General features: G+C 37.0%; 1 protein-coding gene across 5 annotated transcripts in view; it reads left to right on the top strand.

Annotated features, from left to right (window-relative positions):
• PKIB (cAMP-dependent protein kinase inhibitor beta) overlaps nucleotides 1-24,204 on the top strand; it is a 248,067-nt gene that overhangs the window by 170,474 nt on the left and 53,389 nt on the right. Inside the window, exon 1 of one of the 5 annotated variants that reach the window (XM_025381401.1) lies at nucleotides 5,113-5,159. The exons of the other annotated variants lie outside the window; for them this stretch is intronic. The gene's annotated coding sequence lies outside the window, so the exon portion shown is untranslated. Of the gene's footprint in view, nucleotides 1-5,112; nucleotides 5,160-24,204 lie in introns of those variants that run through there. 5 annotated transcript variants of the gene reach the window in all.

The following is a 24,204-nucleotide window of genomic DNA, read 5'->3' on the forward strand; positions in this document are numbered from 1 at the left end:
CCACTCCAACCAACATAATAATTTCTTCCTTTGCCTGTTGATTCAGAGGTCTGGGGAGCTCAGAGTGACTGGCGGCAGCCTTAATTCCCAGTTCAGTAGAATCCTTTTGTCTTCTAGTGGAAGCACACCTCCCTTTGAAACTAAGACCTCTCCACCAGCAAAGCATAAGGTTGTGGGGACATGAAGCAATTTTTCTCTAGTGGATTGCTAAGCGTAATAGTTATTGATGTCACTCTCGTTTCCACCCCTTGATTGTTGGATTCATGAATCCTGGCAATAGGAGATCAAGCACCACATATTAAGCATATACATTTTTAGAGTTTTAAAATTATACTTTAAGTTCTAGGGTACATGTACACAACATGCAGGTTTGTTACATATGTATACATGCGCCATGTTGGTGTGCTGCACCCATTTACTCGTCATTTACATCATTTTTAGATTTAGAACATGTACAGCCGCCTAGAGAATATTTCCAGAGCCAAGCAAAATACTGCTACCTACTTGGCACTATGACTGAGTCTTCAAAGGCCATTCCACTGTTTTCTATTATGCCATCTAACTCAGGATGATGGAGAACATGGTAAGATCAGTGAATGAGAGTTTCTGTACTTCATTTGCTGTGAAGTAAGCTCCTTGATCAGAAGGCATGCTGTGTGGATTACCATAAGCATGGATTAAGTATTATGTAAATTCATAGAGGTAGTTACAACAGAAACTTTACATGAGGGAGAGTAAATTTATATCCACAGTAAGTGTATAATTCCAGTAATAACAAAGCAGCACTTTTTCCAAGATAGAAGCAGTCTCATATAATCAAGCTGTCACCAGGTAGCTTGGTTAATCACCCAGGGAATGATACCATACTGGAGGCTCAGTGTTGGTCTCTGCTGCTGGCAGATTGGGCACTCAGCAGTAGCTGAAGTCAGGTTGGTCCATCTCCAACTTCCCTGTTGAGTGGAAGTTCATGTTACTGAGCCCATGCGTAAACTTCATCCCTCCCCACAGCCACCGTTCACAAGCCCACCAGTCAAAGACAGCAGTGGCTGGGGAAAGAAGCACAGTATCCACAGAATGGGTCATTCTACCCATTTGATTATTAAAATTCTCCTCTGCTGAGGTCATCTTTTGGGAGCATTTACACGGGACATGAATGTTAGGTTCTATGTCCATTTAGAGATGTCTATCTACATACCTCTTCTCAGCTATCCTTGTCACCAATTTTTCAATCATGTTCCTTTTAAGTTGATGCCTATCTCCAAACTGTTGACCACAGCCCATGAGTCAATATAGTCTTATACCTCTGGCCATTTCTCCTTTCAAGTAAAATGAACACCCAGTTTCACTGCTCAAAGTTGAGTCCGCTAGGAAGACTTCTCTTTAGCACTGTCCTTCAGATATATATGAGAAAGGGGCTCTAGTGCAATCTCTCTTTACATTCAGGTGGTATTGGCATATCATGCAATACCATCTGTAAACCATTCTGAAATCTTGTTTCCTCAGTCAATTGATTGCAGGGAACTCCTCAGGAGACCATAGTGTTGACTAGTAGGGAGAAGGTAATGGCAGGAGTGGGGACCATGGGCATTTGGGTCACTTCCTTAGGTAAATTACTTGAGCCTGTTTCAGGCCAATCATATATATACCACTTCCATTTGATATTGGGGTATGGCTATACATGCCCAACATTAAAAGACTTGGTGGGTAAGACAACAACCTTTTAATGATGAGTAGCTTAGATTTCATAGTAACTTGGTGGCCCATGGTGAGGTGTTCAGTTTCTGTATAAACCCAGTAGCAGACAAAAAGCTGTTTCTCAAAAGAAAAGTAGTTGTCTTCAGAAGATGGCAAGGTTTTGGAACAAAGCCTCAGAGTGTGCACTGTGATTCACCTTCAGGGACCTGGCAAAGGCTCTGATCAACATCTCTATCTGCTACTGGCACTTCAAGCACCATCATCAGATCTGATTAATCATATGTTCCAAATGACAAAGCAGCTTACATGGCAGCTTGGACTTGTTATAGAGCCTTCTCTCATTTGGGGAATCACCCAAAACTAGCAGCTTTTTGGGTCACTCAATAAATCAGTCAGAGTAGTACACCCAAATAAAGAATAAGTTGCTTCTAAAATCCAAAGAGGCCCACCCACTTGGCACTGTGTTTCATTTTTGGTTGCATAAGGAGCCAAATGCAACAACTTAATCCTTATTTTAGAAGGGTTATGTCTAACATACCCCATACAACTAGATCCCTGGGAATTTCATTGAGGTGGCAGGCCCTACACACACCAAGTAGATGAGTAAATGAGATGTGAGGGGAATCATCACCCCTGCATCCTTCAAGTCCTCAATGGTGGCATTAAGCTCTGCAGTCCCTCTAGGAATACAGATTTGCTTCTGATTTACTCTTTTTCTAAGTGGAGACATTTCTGGTGATTTCTACTTGGCCTCACTTCATAGTTCAGTAGTTTTTTAACTCTTGTTTATATATAGATTAAGAATTTAGTAGATTACCTATTTCTTTTCTAGAAACACCATCATCAACTAGCCAATTCCACAGGTCTCCACAAGTTAGACTATTCTGATTACTGCATTGACTTTGCTGTTCACTGTGTAACCACATCAACCTTGTCTTTGATGATTAAGGCTGCCACACGGCCTCTGCCACCCTGGGAGCCAATTATCCTTATTGCATTTAGGTATGCCACCCAGTTCAGTGGCAGCAATTCCCATGGTAATGTCTGACCTGTAAGAAGAAGGATCGCAGAGCTCTTTAAGGATGCTGGGGCTCCCCTCACAAATTTATTTCTCACCATCATGATGGAATGTGTGTCCTCAGGACTCTCCTGGGGTATGTGAGCATGTCTTACATGACAAATTTATTCTAATATTTCCACCTCCCTCTCTAGCCTTTGGATATCGTCCTCTTCAGTGTAACAAGGCAGTTAGTTCTGGCATTTGATTTCATTTAAGGTAGACCACCTTGTAGTCCATGTTTCAGCCAACGAACCCAACTGTTAGAGCCTTTTCTTTTTTTTTTTTTTTTTTTTTTTTTTTTTTTGAGACGGAGTCTCACTGTGTCTCCCAGGCTGGAGTGCAGTGGCGCAATCTCGGCTCACTGCAAGCTCCGCCCCCCGGGTTCACGCCATTCTCCCGCCTCAGCCTCCCGAGTAGCTGGGACTACAGGCGTCCGCTACCGCGCCCGGCTAGGTTTTTGTATTTTTAGTAGAGACGGGGTTTCACCGTGTTCGCCAGGATGGTCTCGATCTCCTGACCTTGTGATCCACCCGCCTCGGCCTCCCAAAGTGCTGGGATTACAGGCTTGAGCCACCGCGCCCGGCCTGTTAGAGCCTTTTCTAACCCTTTGAGCTAAACTATTAAATCCAGAATCTCTGCTTAGTGGGATGCTATCAATAAATTCATCCTGATTCAACTTTATGGGAAATTTACTATGGTGGAAGGCCTTACACAGGCCAAACAGACAAGTTAAACAAGAAGTGGTGGTAATCATTACCCCTGTATCCTTCAAGTCCTTGATGGTGGCACTAATCCTTATAATTCCTCTAGGAATACACTTGAAAGAAAATGATTTATGTGATTCAACATTATGTTTCTTCCACAATTATCCCACATGCTTAATATTCATTTACATAATCCCCAGATTGTATAAATTGGAAAACTCATGCAATTCTTTTGGTATGTAGCACATTTCCTTGTGGACCACACTTTGTACCTTAATCTATGGGGCCTGTTGGGACTTGAGCCTAGTTAAAAATCTAGAAGCAAAGAGGGGTATCAGGGATAAATTCTGAGGAGAATCAACAGGGTCTTGCAAGACACCTACCTCAGGAGCAGCCATTACTGGTTTTTTAGGCAACACAGAGTTAACCTCAGACAGGAGTGAAAAGATTTTTCTGTTGGCAAAGAAACTCATCAGAATTTAGAGGTTTGATATCACAAGTTTGAGTGGGATTTCCCATATGTCCCCATTCCAATTTTCAAGATCCCACTTGTTCTCAATCAATTCTCCTACTTTAACAGGAGAAATGCATTTTGTGTTGTAATTCAGCAACCCACAGTGTGAGTCTGCTTTTGAAATCTTAGCCCTATGGCTATAGGAGACAAGGATTTGTTTTGGGGCAGACATAGAAGTGTTCAGATTATTTATGCAGAGCTTGAACAAGAAATTTCAAGCCCTGAGTTAATCTTTTTATTTCCATTTTCCATAGCACAGTTTTTAGCAACCTGCCAATTTCATCATACTCTTTAATCTGGATAAAATGTTCTAAAGTATAAAATACATGGTCACCTAAAACTTTGCCTTTTACAACTATTTCATTATGAGTATTCAGTGGTGATATTTGTATTTCTCTATTGCCACATCACGCCACAGACTACCAATACCCTCTTCACAACTGAAAATTGTCTTTAATGCCTTTAAATTTAATCACATTAGAGAACATATTCCAGGAATAGCAGAACCAAACCAATTCATATAGTTTATCCTTAAAATTCTGTTCCTATGGAACTACTCTTACTACAAAAATCTGTATCAGTCAGTTATGGCTCCACCAGAAAAACAGAAATTGCTCTGATATAACTTTAGGTGCAACTTATGGAGAATGTACATATATATATATACACTCATACACACATACACACACACATATATATGTTGTGTGCATATATGTTTGTGTGTGTGGAGAGAGAGAGAGAGAAATTTATTGAAACTAATTGATTTGTGTGATTATGGAGGCTGGCTGGGCAAGTCCAAAATCTTTAGGGCAATCTGCAAGCTGGGAATCCCCTGGAGGAAACTGAAGCCGCATAGTCCACAGGTAGAATGTCTTCTTTGTCAGGGAAACCAATCATCTGTTCTTTTGATGACTGAGCCAAACCTACCCAGATTATAGAGGATAATCTCCTTTACTTAAATCAACTGATTATAGATGTAACGTGTATCTACAAAATTCCTTTACCACATCACCTAGATTAAGGTTTGAACAACTGGGGCCTATGGCCTAACTAAACAGTAGTTTAACTTTGCTCTGGATGACTCAGAGTCATCCCATATACAGGCAGACGTAGGTGCTGTGTCCGCAAAGGTTGAAGCTAATTATATGCACAGACTCCAGAACTTGGTTTCTTGAAGAAGTTGTAGGTAACAGTTTCTTTTTCTTTAAAACATAGAATAAAATGTTGCAGCCACAAAATACTCCCTAGTAATATGATTTGGCTCTTCTCCCGCTTCCCCCCTGCAAAAAAAAAAGGTTTAATTGAAGTGGTCTTTTCTCAACAGATTTTTTTTCACTCTTCAGAAAATTGCTTGTGGTCTATTGTTATTAATGTCTTTGAATTGACACATCCATAACACAGTGGGGTTGTCCTGATCTTTGGGTCCAGGACCCTTTTCAATTGTACTCATTTATTGCTGCCTGTTCAGGGGCTAATTCTGCTAACAGGTTTGGAGTTTGGTTTTGTTTGGCTACTCAGGTAGAATTCTAGAATTGGAAAGTTCCAGAAAACTGGTCCCTGGATAGCCGAGCTTTCTCAGTCTATTATTTAAAATGTTTAAAATGTACTAAAAAGAAAATAATGAGGTTGATACATGGCTAGAGTGATCTCTTGGCTGAGTGAAAGGAACACATTCGTGGGTGAACATTTGATTAGTCATCAGCAAGCAAGGCGAAAGGGCTTCCTGGATTGTTTTTCCAGGTGACTAGCATCTCCGGCCAAGCTCTTGTGATTTGCTTATGTGGAGTAATGGTGTGTGTTGGGCTGTTCTCTTTTGCATGTGTTCTGGTGGCCAAGAGGAAAGACATAAATTGCTCTGACAGAATTGCAGGTGCCAAGCTACAGCTGTGAGAGAGATTTTTATGAAGAACCTCTAGAGCAGGTTTTCTGATGGTTTAGCATTCAAACCTGGTAGGGCGGGGATGAGGTGGGGGGAATTTGACTCTGGAACATGCACTTTATTCTCTCTATTAACCTCAGTGCATTCTCTTTCATGTAACTTGAAGGGATTATTAGAAAAAAAAAAATGGAGTTAAGGGGTTTCCTGGCCAGATGCAGTGGCTCCCACCTGTAATCCCAGCAATTTGGGAGGTTGAGGTCAGGAGTTCCAGACCAGCCTGGCCAACATGGTGAAAATCTGTCTCTACTAAAAGTACAAAAATTAGCTGGGCATGGTGACGCACTGTAGTCCCAGCTACTCGAGAGGCTGAGGCAGGAGAACAGCTTGAACCTGAGGGGCAGAGGTTGCAGTGAGCCAAGATCGCGCCATTGCACTCCAGCCTGAGCAACAGAGAGAGACTCCGTCTCAAAAAAAAAAAAAAAAAAAAGGCGAGGGGCGCTTTCTGACAATCAACAATTCCCTCTTTCGCTGGATGCCTTCCGCCTTCTCCAATTATGGCCAGCAAGACATGCACCTCTATTTTATTTAAGGCCAGATAATCTTTGTGCTTGAAGCCAATCTGATTCTTTCTGTTGCCTCTTCTGGTCTTTCATAAGCCCTAATCTTTATGTTCTGCTCTGTCAATAAGATGAAGTGTGAAGAATTTAGGGTTTGGAGTCAGACCATGGTTTGGATTTTTATTAGGAGGTTAGCTGATTTCCTCATAAAGAAAATGTAGATACTTCAGAGCATTCTGTTGGAATAAGGTCATGTTTGTGTAACGTGCATGGTACAGGATACATGCAAAGTATATTTTCCTTGTTGCCAATCCTCCATTTCCTAAACATAAAAATATGGAAACAAATAGGATTTTGAGTGGAGATGAGAGTTGCCCTTCCTGTCATTTCTTCCAGTCCGTTAACTGTGACTCCGTATCTTACATGCTAAAGATAAACTCACACAAGTTGCCATTTACCTCTAGAATATTGTTTGTCTTAATAATGGGCATTTATTGAACGCTATGTTCAGGGTTCTTAACCAAGGCTAAGTAGGACCACAAATACCAGTCAACATTATTATGTGATTGCAGATTTTAAGAATGTAAACCTACATTTTGGTATTCTATCTTCAATTTTCAAAAACAGAGGTAAACCTTATTCCCAGTCATCAGTTGTTATATTTTTTCTGTACTGATTTACTCATAATCTGAATATATTACACTAGATTTATATATTTTTTAACTTCATACTATTTCACAATTTTAGTGTTAGTAAGAGAAATATATCTTAATAGTTCAGATTTTTTTTTCTTGTAAGAGAAAAATATGAATCATGTTAGCTCACTTTTTGGTTCATTCTCCTAATATGGTTAGAAACTTAAATTACTTTTGGCTTTCATGTTTTCTCTCCTGCATTTCAGTTAATATTCAGGGACTTTTGTTTGTTTGTTTGTTTGTTTGTTTTTGAGACAGAATTTCACTCTTTTGCCCAGGCTGGAGTGAAGTGACATGATCTCAGCTAGTTACAACCTCCACCCCCGGGGTTTGAGAGATTCTCCTGCCACAGCCTCCCAAGTAGTTTGGATCCAGGGACTTTTAATTCTTATGTATAAGTACCATATAGTCTGTTTATCATTATAAAAATTCATTGTTTCAATAAAAACATATTGAGGGCCTAAAACTGTGGAACAAAAAATGGAAATGGCACCTGACTGCTATAGATAAAATATTTGTGTTCTCTCCACTAAAAAATGTTTATACGTTGACATCCTAAATACCACGGTGATGGTTTTAGGAAGTACGGAACCTTTGTTAGGAGGCTAGAACATGCAAGTGGCCCTCATGAATGGGATTAGTGCCTTTTTAAAAGAGACCCAGGAGAACTCCCTCTCTTTTCCTAATGTGAAGATGCAGCAAGAATGTTGCCATTTATGAACCAGAAAGCAGGCCCTCACCAGATATTGAATCTGCTGGTGCCTCCATCTTGGACTTCTCAGCCTCCAGAACTGTGAGAAATAAATTTTTTTTGTTTATAAGCTGCCCACTCTATGGGATTCTGTTGTAGCAGCCGAGACAGATGAAGACACTGCCTTCATGGAGGTAACAGCCTAGTAGAGAAGACAGGCATAAATAAATAAAAATACACATATATAGCTACTAATAGTGATGAGAATTATGGGAAAAATATATATTTCTAGAGAGAATAACCTTAATATTGATAATGCTAATCAAAATAGCTTACTTTTAAAAAAATTAGATACCCTGTATAAGGATCTCTTATTACTGACTATAATACTAGCCTATATAAGGGAAAAAAGTCATTTTAGGTTTATTCTTCTATGTATAAAATACTGAGAAAGAAGTAGTTATTTATGTTCTGTCCAGATCTGGAGCTTTCAAACAAAAACTTTAAAAGGTGCCTGAAATTGTAAAATTTGAGCTCAACGGTAACCATGTTATATTTTTGTATTTTTTCCTCCCCTTGATAATAATTTATCTTTTATGGTATTGTGAGTTTTGTTTGTCTGAATATGATAAAATATTCTTAAGAGATTCTTTTTCTTTCTTTCTAGGAAATCTTCAGGCTTAGCACTTACAAATATTTATAAATAAAAACAATTGACTATGCAACTATTGTATGTACCAGTATAATCTGACCAGATGACTTTTTGTCTCCATTAAATAAAAGATCTGAGAAGTTTGTTACATAAAATAATAGTATGTTGTAGACATATCATGAAAGTTTAAATCCTCTTTCAGAGAAGAGTAACAATTGCATAAATCTCATTTTTTATTTTAGGTAAACTGCACACTACGACTTTAAGCATATTGCTATACAGTTGAAAATAATCAGTTCATGGAGAATTAAATAAAATTTTTTACTTAAGTATATTTTAAGTATAGTATTTGAATTTGAAAGAAGTTAAATTTGCCTATTGTGCTAAGAAATTGTTCCCATAACATCAAGCAAAACTGATGTATCACTACTGAGATTTGTTCCCATTCATGCCACATGTCTGGCTGTCACTGTCCCTGACCCACAGTGAGACAGGTCCATGGAGTTGCAGCTTTAGCTCTTCAGCCAGAAACCCAGCTGGGAGAAGTGAGGGGGCAAGATGTTTGATGGGGGTGTCAGGCATCCAGGGAGTGGAACATGAGAGAAACAAGGGAATTCCGAAAGTATAGACGTAGTACTAAGGGAGTCAAAGCAGAACTGGCTTATAGATAAAAGCCAGTAAAGGCAAGACCACCAATGATCCATATGTTTGCTGTATGCACACTAGCTATATTTGCCACATATATCTCCAGGTTGTTCACCTCCTCAAAGAAGCTGTCTCTGTTTCCTCATCTAATTTAAATACTCCTTGAGTTCTCATTATTATCTAATGACTTATTTTTCCCTTTTAGAATTATAAAGTGTAAATTATGTATCTGATTACTTATATATGTTCTATATTCTCTTTTAGTCTTCTTTTAAAATAAATTGTATTGTGCATGTTTGAGGTTTGTAACATGATGTTATGAAATATATACAGATAACAAAATAGTTAAAATAGTGAAATAGATTAACATATCTATCATCTCACATAGCTACTTCTTATTTAGTCTTTAAGGCTTTTTTACCCCAACTCTCTTCCAGTTGTTCAATAAACATTTGTTAAATGAATGAATGATGATCAAAGCTTTCAACAGGTTGCTGTTGGTGTTTTCCTTTATCCAGGAGGACTTGAGTCTAAAATTGCTACTCGTGGCTACATATTCATTAGGGGCTCACATGAACATCACCAAAATGCTTGGAAATGTACACATTTTTTCAAAGTGGTTATTCAGTTGACTTGCAATAGATGTTGGTGATCACCTACCCCCAAAATGCAGCTATTTATCCTAACCTAGTATCACAATTATGTTAGCGTCATTAGTTGTTTTTTATTGATGTCGGTGATTGATGTAGATTATATTTTGGAGCTAACTCGGCTTTCATTCTTAGTGAAATATGTAGAATTTGATACTGAGGGGAGTTTATGAGTGAATAATTGCAGAAGTATTGGGATTGTCTCCAGTTTTGGGCATATCTACAATGCTACTTCCTTTTTCATCATGGTTTAGCAGGAATTGCTTGGAATCTTTCTTACATTGATGTTTCCAGAAAACTCTGTTGATATTTATTGCTCTTTTTTCAGCTGTATGTTTCTAATGTTTGAAAGATATGGAAGCTATCCAATTTAAACACTGGCTTTCAGCCACATCTCAATGTACTCATAAAACCAATAAAAATTCTTTCAGTCCAGCTTCACAGATGCAGGAATCACGTAGCTCTTTCTTGAGCCATTAAGGGACACAAGTAAAGCTAAGGGTTTTGTCATACATCAGGTATGTGTGGTGTGTACGCTAGCCTTAAAGATAAACTCACAAATTCTAATTTTCTGCTATTGTCCTGAATCACTGGATTAAGTTCTTTATATCATGCTGATTAGGATATACACTAAAATAAAATTTACTGATCTTTTATGCAAATTCAAAGAAAAAGCTTCCTAGAACCTTAGTTTGTTAATTAAAAATAATTGAGAATATTATGTATTTTTAATCTTCTGGGAGTCTAACATGTTTTTGTAATGGGTTGGTTTTGTGCTGGTTCTGGAATCATTAATAGGAAATATTAGACATAATTTATATTTGCAGAACTAGTTTGGGCCAAGTCGTGTATATTATTCCTTGACAACATCAGGCACACACGATGACTAAATTAGTTACTGTATAATTATAATAATTAAATGATCTTTACTAAGTGATGAATCATATTTGATTTACAAATTCATAAAAGTAATGCTACAACTTTTGGCTACATCTTACTCTACTGCAGAGTAGGAAATGTATTGGCTTAGTTTGCTGAGTGCTTTGAGATTATAATTTAAATACTGTCCCTTGAGATGTTAATAAATCCAATTCCCTGATATTTAACATTTAACCAATTGCCTTCATTCGTTTATACTCTTATTTTTCCCGTTTTCAAGCTTGAAATTGTTGCTTTCATAATGGTGTGATGCACAGATCACATGGAAGTTTAACATAAACTTGGAGTTTAAGCTTGATTTTTCCTTATTAGTGGGGACCCTTTCTGGGCAGAGGTCTTTCTGAATTACGGCCAGAGGAAAGTTTTGTTTGTTGGCAAAAGCAGACCTATCTCAGGACCACTACTGGCTGCCACATCCTCTTACCTTAAATCTGAACCAGGAATCACTGAAGAGAAGGAATCTTGGTAATGTTAAATGTTTATGTTAACAGTAGCATTTATTTATTTGTTAAGCATTCATTTGACAAATTTTTATTGAGTACATACTTACCATCTGCCAGGCACTCCTCTAGATACTGCTGGGAATATAGGGTTGACCAAAAAAGAATCATAGCCTAATGGAACACCCATTTTTAAAATAATATTAAACAGTAAGCTTGAATTATATAATATTATTAATCAAAGCAACTTTTCATAAGGAATGAAACTACACTTTACCAAATAGAAGTCACATGAACTTTCAAAATGAAGAGACATTTCTATTTGCATGTTATTTACATGCTTCTAAACACTTTAAAATAATTTTTTTCCTGACAAAGTTTAAAGATCTCTAGCTCACATTAGAATTTTATTTAGTCTGTAATTGACTTAGCAAGTTAATGAGGCTTTATATACATATAAAATAAACTTGAATGTATTTTTAAATGTCTACATAGAGAGTTCTACGTATGTGTGAATACTCTTTAGAAAGATATTTTCAAAATTGTTGACATCTGAAAGATTCATTCCTTACTGTGCTGTTTCCCTCTGAGATTATGCAAAATGTAATTGTGCTTTTAAAGACATTTTGCATAATCGATCTACGGATAAATCAAACTGAATATGAAATCATTTTGTGAGACCATTTGGTTCTTATATGATCTAGCTATAGGTACTTGATTGTTTTCCCCACAAAAGCACTGAGTAAACTTATCTTTGTGAAAGGAATATGATTTTCCTTTCAAACAGTGAAATGGCAAGAGTGAAACATGGCGAGAGTTCCACTGTTTGAAAGGAAAGGCATCTTCTTAACTAGCATTTATTTTTATTTTTAACTATTATTTTAATTTCAGGGGTACAAGTGCAGGTTAAAACTATAATTCAATAACTCTCAGTCTTGAGCTATTTTTCAGTGTAGTTGCCTATGTGTATCACTAGCACTGATTTAATGAAGTAGCGAGAGGAGAATCTGTAAATGTAGAAATGAAGTAATTGAAAATCTATTAGCTGAGAGGTTCCTGGTCATGCTATATTTAGAGAACACAATTAAAAGAAAAAAATGGAAAAAAAACAAGAAGCTTTCATGTGAAAAGACACAGAGAATGACAGTACACAATAGAAAGAGCTGCGTTAAAGAAAAATAAAAATGGAAACATTTATCTAGTGCAGCATGATATTAAAATATTCTGAAAGAGCATGAAAATTAATTATCTACTTTAGTTTTCCTTTACAAATGAGTTGGAAATGTCAAACAAATTTCTGGATAAATGAGAAGGCTAATCACTGAATCATTTGCAGGTGTTTTCTGAGCACAGCAGAGCCTGGTGGATTCTGACATACATGAGAAAAGCCCCCACCAATTAAGGTGGGTTTCTCATACTCATATGCACTTCCACTGTTGTAGACAATATGGTCAAAAGTGAAGAAGCCCATGTTGCCCTTTGTTTTGAAAGACAAGATGATATGGTGGAAGGAACACTGGGCTGAATCTCTAGAGACCTAATTACACTTTCACTCTTCATCTCAGCAACTCGGAGACCAAAGCATGTAGGATTTCAGCTATGGAACTAGAGGACTGAGATGAAAGAGTTAAACATATTCTCCTCTAAGGTCCCTTCCAAATTGATCATGCTGTAGCCTTGGGATATGTTGTTCTCTTACAGACTAAACCACAGATACAATCATGTTCATGCTTGGACCTCAGGGCTGAGAAGGCTTACTATATGTTTACAATTGTAATCGCTGGAAAGTATACAGGGCATGGATATCTTGGAATTAAACGAGCACATGGTTACTTACACTAAAAAGTTTCTGTTTCATTAAGTACAAATTCTTGATTAGAATACAAGCAGGCAGTTCTCCTCACCTTTGCAATTCTATAGCCTAAAGAATTAGGCTAAAATGATCATGTTTATTATTAAGCAACCAAAGGAAAATGTTCTCATATGGAAATGTGTGATTTCTTCAAGAAAACATATTTGCGACAGGATTGTAAATAAGAGAGAAAGCCTAGTGATTGATCTATTTCTGCAATCAATATTACCATTCATCTCAAGACCCACTCATTTAATAAACCTTTTATGTATAAGACACAGTTATAGATTAAATATTTATACTTAGACATTTTTAGTGTTTTAGAAAAATAATCAAAAGGTAGAAAATATACACGATCTGTTAAATGTAACAAGCTGGCATCTTATTTCTACATTTGAAAAAATAAAATAAGCTCAATTTGGGATCTGTAATCAATGTGTTCATCAAAATGCTACAAGAATAAATTGTATGGATAAACATGAATGGCATACCGCACACTGCAATCCTCCCTCAGAGATTCACACTCAGCACTAACATCATCTGAGTCAATTTATTTAGCTTAAAAAAACTTTATTGACATAATTTGCTACCATAAAAGCCTCCCATTTAAATAGTTTCTAGTATATTCACACACTGTCACGTCACCACAATCCATTTAAGTCATTTTCTTCACCCCAAAGATAAACCCTATAAACATTAGTTGTGACTCCCTATTTCCCCCAAAGCCTAGGGACTCCCTCACCATCCTTAGGCTACCACAGATTTTTCTTGTTTTGTAAATTTGGTATTTGGACATTTTATATAAATCGAATCATACAACATGTGGTTCCTCTCATTTAGCATAATGTTTTCAAGGATCATCAATGTTGTAGCATGTATCAATCCTTCATTCCTTTTTATTGCCAAGTAATATTACATTGTAAGAATATACTACATTTTATTTATGCATTTATCAGTGACGATGGACCTGTGTGTTTTTTCCACTTTTAGGCTATTATGAGCAACATTGCTGTGAATATTCCTGTAGAAGTTCTTTGTGGACATATACTTTCATTACTCTTGGTTATGGTTATATATCTAGGAGTAGAATGGCTGGATCACATGGTAACCCTATGTTTAACAGTTTGAGGAAATGCTAAACTATTTTCCAAAGAGACTGCATCATTTTACATTCCAGCCAGCAATGAATGAGGCCTGCCATTTCTCTGTATCCTTCTCAACACGTCATTGTCTTTTTAAATTATAATCATCCTAGTGAGTGTAAAGTGATATTTCAACATGGTTTTAACTTGCACTTCCCTAATAGGGGATAATGATGCTCTGTATCATTTAATGTGCTTATTGACCATTTACATACCTTCTTTGTAGAAATGTCTATTTATGTTCACTGCCCATATTCTAAATTGGGTTACTTATCTTTTTATTATTTAGTTGTAGTTCTATATATACTTAAGGTCCAAGTCTCTTGTCAGACATATGATTGGCAAGTGTTTTTTTCCAATTCTGTAGGTAGTCTTTTCACTTTTGATGCTGTCATTTGGTGCACAAAGGCTTTTTATTTTGATGAAGTTCAATTTATCAATTTTTTTTTGTCACTTGTGCTTTGGTGTCATATCTAAGAAATGATTGCCTAAACCAAGGTCACAAAGGCTTACTCCTATGTTTTCTTCTAAAAGTTTCATAGTGTTTGCTCTTACATTTAGATCTATGGTTCATTTTTAGTTAATTTCTGTGTATTGTGTGAGGTATGGGTCCAACTTCATTCTTTTGCATCTGATATCCAATCGTCTCAGCATACCTTTTTGAAAAGACAGTGCTTTCTTGCACTGAATTGTCTTGGCACTTGTTGAAAATCAATTCACTATAAACGTATGGATTTACTTCTGGACTTTCAATTCTATTCCATTGATCTATGTGTCTTTTGCCAGTATCATACTGTCTTAGTAACTGTAGCTTTGTTAGTAAATGTTGAAATCAATAAAGGTGAGTCCCCCAAGTTTGTTCTTTTTCAAGGGGGCTTTGGCTGTTTTGCATTTCTTGAATTCTGATTAAAATTCAGGATCAGTATGTCAATTTCTGTAATAAAGCAAGTTGGATTTTGATGGGGCTTGTATGTGAATCTGTAGATCACTTTGAGGAATATTTCCATCTTAAAAAGTCTTCAGATCCAAGATCTATTTATGAACCCTCTCTTTCTTTCTTAAAAGGACCTGTTTCAAGGTGCAGGAAAATCTTTAGTGACATTCTTCATATCACTCTTCTTGACAAAACTGTTTAATATTAGAAGGTATTTCAGTCAACTGTGCTGATGACACAAGGCTAAGAAAAGAACATACGGTAGACCCAATGATATCAGGACAGACTGATATACTGACATCAACAATATGATATTTTTCAGTCTTAAATATCAATAACTATATTTAGGTTAAAAAATTTAACTGTTCTAGAACAGTTTGGGGGAGTTTTTTAAAAATATTGTATATGATTGATACTTATTTTAGCTCTAGAAGTGAAGACTTAGGACATGATAGCTGGCTTTTTAGATACTTGAAACTTCATATATGGATGAAGAAGCAAAATAAAGCAAAATAATAGGATGATGTTATCAGGGGATAGATTCAGCACTATAAGCATATTTTATATATTATAAAAGGCTATTGTGATATATTTATTAGTTTAAAGTATAATTTTAAAAAGACCATCTTAATAATATTAGATATTCATAATGATGACCATGAAAACTGCAAGAGACTCAGTTACCAAGAGGATACTTCCTTTTTCAGTATCTTGTATTTACCTAACAGGAGAGAGAAATTGAAACATTTTAGAGACATTCTTAGCAACAAAGTTTACAAAGGTTTTACTCTTTGCAGTGAAGAGTAAAATTGTTCAGTTGAGTCCAGGTGATTGTGGCGGTAACTTTATTGGCACTATGAGTACTTTTTAGAGTTCACCAATTTTGGAGTTGGTCTTCCTTCTTTCCTTCCCTTCCTTCCTTCCTTCCTTCCTTCCTTCCTTCCTTCCTTCCTTCCTTCCTTCCTTCCTTCCTTCTCTCTTCTTTCCTTTCTTCCTTCCTTCCTTCTCTCTTCTTTCCTTGTCTCCTTTTTTTATTTTTTATTTTTGGAGTTTCACTCTTGTTGCCCAGGCTGGAGTACAATGGCACAATCTTGGCTCACTGCAACCTCCGCCTCCCGGGTTCAAGCAATTCTTCTGCCTCAGCCTCCTGAGTAGCTGGGATTAGAGGCATGCACCACCATGCCCAGTTATTCTTTTATTTTTATTTTTATTTTTTTGTATTTTTAGTAGAGACACGGTTTCCCCATGTTGGACTGGTCTCGAACACCTGACCTCGGGTGATCCACCTGCCTTGGCCTCCCAAAGTACCTGGCCTCTTTCTGGTGGAAAAACATAAAGCTGAGGCATAGAGGAATATCTTTTCTATGAGTGAAGTGGCAACTTAAGCTAACATTGTAGTTAGTAATAACATTTCTACAACTACTGAAAGCTTTCTTTATGAGGTTGGTGAAAGTATTACTGTCTCTTTACTAATGAGTAAACTGAAGTTTAGAGAGGGTGTATAACTTGTCCAAAGACACAGAGCTAGTCAGTAGCGGAGCTAGCAACACTCAGGGGTGCCTGATTCTAGTTGCTGTTTGTCTGCCTTCCAAGAGAGAGGCCTGAGCAATAAATTATGTAGGTTTAGTTTAGTGACTCAATTCCTTAGGTCTATTTCTGTTGTTTCCCTTATCCCGATTGTATTATTTCGTCTTCATTTCCTTTGCCTTGAAAAATTTCATGGAAATTGGACTCTGGTGATTCTGTTACATCTCTGTTCTTTTCAGTGTATTGAAACTTCTGGGCATGGGTAATTGTGGTGATAGCTTGATATCTGTTAATACCCACAGATCATGAGATGACACCTAAAAGCACTAGAAGCACAAGCTATTCTTGAATACTTGGTTCATTTCAAACCATTTTAATGTATTCTTTAATCTAAGATCTATTAGTCTGATCCTGGTTTTGCTTATCTTAGGAATTGGCTACACATTTAGAGATGCTTTAATTTAAAAAATATGAATCTGAGAAAATGTAACCTGAAAGAAGAGTCTGTTAAATTACTACATTTCCTGGATTAACATAGTTTATACCTGTGCCCTCCAGGAGCTGCTAAGAGTCTACCATCATCCCCAGGTGGATGTACCAAAATGGCTGCCACAAGAAAGTACCACAGACTGGGTGGCTTAAAACAAAGGAAATTTATTTGCTCATAGTTCTGGAGGACACAAGCCTAAACTCAAAGTGTTTCCAGGGCCATCCTCCCTCTGAAGCCTAGAGGGGAGGATCCTTCTTGCCTCTTTCAGTTCTGGTAGCTCCAGGTATCCCTCGGCTGGTAGATGTGTCCCACCTCTCTCTTCACAGGACATTCTCCATGTGTCTGTCCTTACATTGCCTTCCCCCTTTTTATAAGGACACCAGTCATATTGGATCAAGGGCCTACCCTACTCCAGTGTGACCTCATCTTAACTTGGTTACATTTGCCAAGACCTTATTTCCAAATAAGATCACATTCACATGTACTGGGGGTTAGGACTTTCATATATTTTCGGGGGAAACAATGGGACCCAGAACACCATATTTGTATTTGTTTTAGGGCTGAAGTATGATTTTTTCAGACCAGTGCCTCAGAGAAATGTGGAGGTGAGTGGAATCATTCTACTGAAAATTAGTATTTTAGCATTTAGAACATATGATCTTTGTACCACTTCCTTCAAAAGCTTATTTACGTATTCATGAGGACGTGGATATTCTCATATTGAAGGTCTCTACAAGATGATGTTATGTCAACTAGTGCAGCATGATATGACAACAGTAATACTGCAATGTGGTGAAAGTACCAACAACTGACAAAATCCACAGACTAGCTGTAACAATCAGAGATTGATTGTTGTTTGAAGCCCAGCTTTCAGCAGCAGCTGCTTCATTGAGAATTGGTTTTAGTGACTCAGCACTGCAGCTGCCATTTTTCTCTGAGCCAGACAAATCCTGACATGAGCAAGGTACTGTTATAGGAAGTATAAATTCAGCTAGTTATGACTGTCATTGGCCTAAATATGAGACTTGTAGTCATTCTCAGATTAAAGGAAGGAGATTATTTTGATACTTAATGTAAATATTAAATTTATTTATTTATTTATTTATTTATTTATTTTAGAATGTGGTTTTTCTCTGTCACCCAGGCTGGAGTGCAGTGATGTGTAATCATAGCTCACTGTAACCTCAGACTCCTGGGCTCAAGCAATCCTTCTGCTTCATCCTCCCAAGTAGCTGGGACTACAGGTATATGCCACCATGTCCAGCTAATTTTTCTATTTTTTCTAGAGGTAAAGTCTCACTATGTTGCCCAGGATGGTCTTGAACTCCTGGGCTCAAGCAATCCTCCTAACTTGGCCTCCCAAAGTGCTGGGATTACGGATATGAGCCACTGTTCCTGGTCTGACATTAAATATATTTTCATCAAGTTTTTTGTTGTTGTTGTTTATTTTCATTTTGTTTATAGCCTTCTTGCCTTTAAATTTAATTTAATGTAATGCCTTAAAATGAAGCATATCTAAATAATTCATCTTCTAAAGGCAAATATATAGTATATAAATGTAATGTTTAGAATTTAGTATGCCTAGTTAACACCCCTTTAGGGAAAAATAAACCTTTGTAAAAAACATATTAGTATATTTTTAAATTCAAATTAGTGACATCAACAGTGTTTACATTTAGCTATTAGTCTTCCTTGCAGCCATGAAGTACATAGTCTGTACAGCCTAATACAGTGAACTTCTATCAATGCTTCTCCAGTTCTAGAAAGATCATGAATTAGAAAAATTAAGCTTTTTTTTTTTTGTTCTTGTTGACCCATATACCTGGGTTAAAAAAATTTTCAAAATGAAAGCAATGACAAAAAGAAATAAGGTTAGGCTGCATTGCTTAGTAAACATAAGTAGGAAAACCAGAAATGAACATTTCAACCTTTGACTCTTTATTGTTGAGCAAAATATGAAACCTTAATTTGGCCAGTTTCCTTTTGAGAGATTGTTCTTACAGATAATGCCTAGGAGTCACTCTTCAAAGGGCCCTTTAAAATGGATTTATTGCAAAATTTTATTTCAAATTATTTTCTTAGTCTAAAATTCAAAACTATCTGCATCTTATTTAGATAAAAGCATCTAAATCTGCAGCATGTTAAATAGGTAGTAAAGAAATGTTCCTCTGAATAAGATCCTTCTAATGCATTCCTCTGCTGTGTGTGCTTTTTCTTGGGTATAGGAGAATGAAACAGCTATGACAATGTTAAGACAAAGTAGACTTGGGAGAGAGACCTTCAGTCCAAGAAATAATGAGATCAAAATCACACAGGAATTCACACAGAGTTAGTTTTGAAAGGAAACAGATGTCACGGAAAGGAAAAAAGAAAGTTGGTTGTAAAGTCAGTTTTTAATGAAAAAAAAATAGTTAAAATGCATTTGAAATTTTCATAGATATTTTCTGGTCCTATGCATATAATTGGTTATTTAGAGGTCATTTGGTTTTAGATGAAGCTGAGTTTATCCTCCACCCCCTAACCTGACACTTCAGTAAGGGAATGGCCTGTGACCTTGTGCTAGTCATTCAACCTTCTAAAGCACAGTTTTTCCTTTGGTACAAAGAATAGTCATAATAGCAACTTCTGTTTATTAAACACTTACTAAGTGTTAGGAATTACATTAAGTACTTTTCAGACATTGTCTCACTTAATCTTCACAACATCCTGTGAGGTGGAAGTTTTATTTCCACAGTATAAATAAAGAAATGTGAGCTGAGTTTGCCCAAGTCATATAGCTATTATGTTCTAGAGCCAGTCTGTCTCCAAAGCTCACGTGCATAGCATTATACTGTCTTTAATGTTAGTCTTTGCCAGCCTTAGCCTTCCATGACCAAACCTTTATGACCATCTAACTTCCTGTGCCCAGTGCACACACCATCGACACTGCCTCTCAGCCAGATTCAAGCAGGTTGACCTTGCAAAAGCCCTTTAACTTCTGACAGGTTCCCTATGCAGAAGAAGAAACTATTGCTTATTGCTTTGTAAGGGGTCATTTAGCTAACCAAAAATCACGTCCATTTAATAGCAGTATCCTGACTGACTCAAAAGGGCACAAAATGATAATATCTACTTCAAAAACATTTTTTAAAACTGGGGATATGTGCTAGCTTTTTTTTTTTTTTTTTTTTTTTTTTTTTTTTTTTTTTTTTTTTTTTGGTACTTCTCTTCCACCTTTCCCCTCTGTATCTCTGGAGTCTATCAAATCACTTTCTGGTGGATACGCAATATGACAATACATTTATTGGTAGTCTTGAGCTGCCCTCATGGGCGCATTTGTGTGTGCTTTTTGAAACAGACCAGACTGCTTTGAGCAGGTGACTGATCTTATCAAGGAAGCGATGGAATATCTGGTGTTAAACTATAATGCTAAGAGGGCATCTTATAGAAACCATTTTGAAAAAATATGGGATATATCAAAAGTGACCTCTAAAGTAGAATTCGTCAACTTTACTTTCAGACAAAGTCTGAAAAGTGTATTTCTTTTTGTTGCTCCTGTGAATCAACTTAGTCAACCACTACTACTAGTATTAAGTCAGTATGGCAGGCAGACCTGGATTCATGACTTGACCTTGCTCGGCACTGGCTCGATTATAACCTCAAGCTTCCTTAGGCATCCAATGGTACTAAATTGTTTTATTTTTTCTGATGGTTTTTGAAAGGTTTCAATGAGAGAATGTTTAAAGCATCTGGAAAATCATGGGCACTCTACAATTGTTTGCTCCCTTTCCTCCCAGTGAGTTGGTATGGTCATTTTTATATGTAACATAGTTTCATTGGCTTTATTTTGTGAGCACAAATGTTTATAGATGACAGATAGAAATACGCGTCTATGTATGTAACAATACTGGGCTTAGACTTAACTTTTTTTCAATTTATTTTATAATTAACATCAAAATTAACTGTGATGCCTAACAATTTCCTCTTTAATCTCAGATATACCTATTAAAATGTTGTAAGTTGGCCAGGCGCAGTGGCTCTCGCCTGTAATCCCAGGACTTTGGGAGGCCGAGGAGATCGAGACCATCCTGGCTAACATGGTGAAACTTCGCCTCTACTAAAAATACAAAAAATTAGATGGGCGTGGTGGCGGGCGCCTGTAGTCCCTGCTACTCGGGAGGCTGAGGCAAGAGAATGCTGTGAACCTGGGAGGAGGAGCTTGCAGTGAGCTGAGATAGCGCCATGCACTCCAGCCTGGGCAACAGAGTGAGACTGTCTCAAAAACAAAAAACAAAAAGCAAAAAAAAACCTGTAAGTCATATGAAAGATACATAAAGCTTATGAACTTTTTTGTTGGTGTTTGAGGATTATAATATTGGCAAGAAAGTAATATAAACTAAGAAGTTTAATAGTTACGGAAAAAATTAAAAGTTACTTCTTTTATTGAGGCTTTGCAAGCAAGCATTAAGAAGCAGTGAATAGTTTACCAAAAAAAAAAAAGTGTGAATCTGCTATTTTGGTGCTGTGGTTTTTATGTGGCACATGGTAAAAAAGTAAAGAGAAGATCTTTCCAGGTTGATCTGAGTGGCTTTCAGGTTATATTTAAATGCCAGAAATTCTAGAACCACACAGGCCACACCTGAAAATATATACAGACAGATACGAGTGAAGCAATGGCAATTTTGCATGTCGAATGCTGTGTCATGAAATGCAACCCCCACCCTCTACCCTGCTCCCACTTAACATATACACACTCTTCTCTTACACCAACTCAAAATAAGAAAAAAAGATTTCTTTCCCCTCAAGCTAATTTCTTGGTGTACAGCAACCTTTGTTCAGGTATTCTGCAACCATATGTAAAGGAAAGGTCATTTTAGAGCAGGTTTTCACACCCTGATCTACTTGGAGAAAAGAAAAGTATTGTCTGGCCATTAAGTAAAAAAATGAGAGGGTTTAGAATCCCAAAATGCATGCCAGTATTAAGAATTTAAAGGAATACTGTATATAGGATTCAAGGATAACGCTAAAAACAGCAATGAAAACGGTCTTCCAAACAATTGGAAAGACCGTGGAAAATGCAGTCACTATGTGAAGAGAAAAAGGAGATTACTAACATATTTCTTTTCAAAGGAAGAGAGAGGGATATCAATTTCTCATACAAAGTGAATTAGTATGATTGATTTTTATGAAAATGTGCTGGTGAAGAAAACCGGATCTTTCCTGATGTCCCTTAAGCAGCTACACTTCACATTCTGCAGACTAAAACTAGAGAGAAAAGAATCTTCAAAGACAAAGCTAAAATGGCATGTTTTGTCAATATGAAGTGGACAACGGAATACAAAACAGAAATCTTTGGTCTGACTTCTCCCTGAAAAATATCCTCCTGGTTGGATAAACCAGATCAGGTGGGGAAGAAGGACTGTTGGAGGGCCTAGTGTAATGTTGCCTGAATGTTCTGGAATGCTGATGACCTTCCAGGAATATTAACACATCTCACAAGTGATACAGATTCCCAAACTCTTTCTTCTTATATGTAACAGTTGGCTTCTATGTTGCCAACTTTATTAACTTCAAAGCTTAATGTGAAATTTAAATCACTGTATCTTCCAATGAAACAATAAAAATTGAGGAGGAGGATTTGTTTCAGTTTGCCATTTCTACTTACAGCAATCAGCCCCTGGCTGGGTGCATTGGCTCACTCCTGTTATTCCAAAACTTTGGGAGACCAAGGTGGGAAGATTGCTTAAGGCCAAGAGTTTGAGACCAGCCTGGAAAATATAGTGAGACCCCATCCCTATTTAAAATACAAAACAAAACAAAAGCAATCAGCCTCTTAGAAAGAATGTGTGAGTAGCAAGATACTTATGCTTCATTTTCCCTTCATTCCTGTCACCTCTTTTCTTCCTCTATTGTGACAATTTACGAAGGACAGAATGACATAGGTACCTGTTGGGTGTTTTTTTCTCTCTTGGAATTCTGGAAATTTAAACTAAAGAATTATTGAGATCTGGCTTGTTCAGAACCGTAATTAATGCCTTTCTATTTCAAGAAATGATTGCTTTAGTTTTTCATGGGAGATTTAAATGGATTTAAGGCATTTAGCCCACATTAGATTCCCTTTAAATTTGTTTGTCAGCTTGAATCAAGGCTAATTCTATTATTCCATGATTTGAATCATTAGCTCTTTCCTATAAAGGATAATAACATTTTTTTTTTGAACCTTTGCTGATTACTGCTGCTCTCTCCTGCCTTCTGTGAGAATACCCCATCATTCAGCTTCTGGCATTCTCTGATCTATCTTAGTCTTAGATTCTATTAATTTTCACATTTTTCATTTGTATATACTATACAAATTTGCTGACATTTCTGTTTTCCAATTTTTCCTTTTGTCTGACTTCCAGGCCCATACTTTCAGCTCCTGCCTTGGCTATTTTCCACCATCTGAATTCCACTTGTCTCCCTCTCACCTGTTATTTTGTTGGTGGTTCCACTGTTGTCCTAGTTCCCTGGGCATAAAAAGTTGGAATTGTTTGAGTTCATCATTCTCTCTCATTCAGTGTAGCTTATCTCCACATTCCATGGATTTTTCCATTTTGTAAATGCTTTTTATGTCCATATATATTAGTTTTAGACATTAGTTTGGCAGTTATTGCAAAATCCAAAAATAACAGTGGATGAATCTCAATGTAAGTTTAGTTCTATCTCATGTGCAATCTAGGCAGGTGCTACAGGGCTGGCATAGTGGCTTAACCATGTTAGGGATGCAGGCCCCTTCTATCTAGTTGCTTTGTCATCTCCAAGGTATTGTGTTTGTCCACCTCATCGAGCATGACTCATAACCACAGATGCAGTCCAGTTTTCAGAAAGGGCAAAAGAGGAAGGAGAGATCACATTCCCTTCTCTTGCAGTATGTAACCTGGAAGTGGAATGTATCACTTCTGCACCTAGCCATAGTTAATGAAGAAATTCAGTTGCATGACCTAGCAGCATGGAAGGCTTGGTAATACTATCTGTGGCTATGTACCCAGCTAAACTTTCTATTTCTATAGAAAGGTGCAGAGGAGCAAATGGAAACCGGTCAGCAGTATTCGCCACACTCGTCTTCCTCCAGTTTTATAGTCTTCACCCTTTAGTGGTTCCTTATAGACCATTGCCAAGG

Source organism: Theropithecus gelada, chromosome 4 (genome assembly GCF_003255815.1).
Source record: "Theropithecus gelada isolate Dixy chromosome 4, Tgel_1.0, whole genome shotgun sequence".
NCBI classification, from domain to species: domain Eukaryota; kingdom Metazoa; phylum Chordata; class Mammalia; order Primates; family Cercopithecidae; genus Theropithecus; species Theropithecus gelada.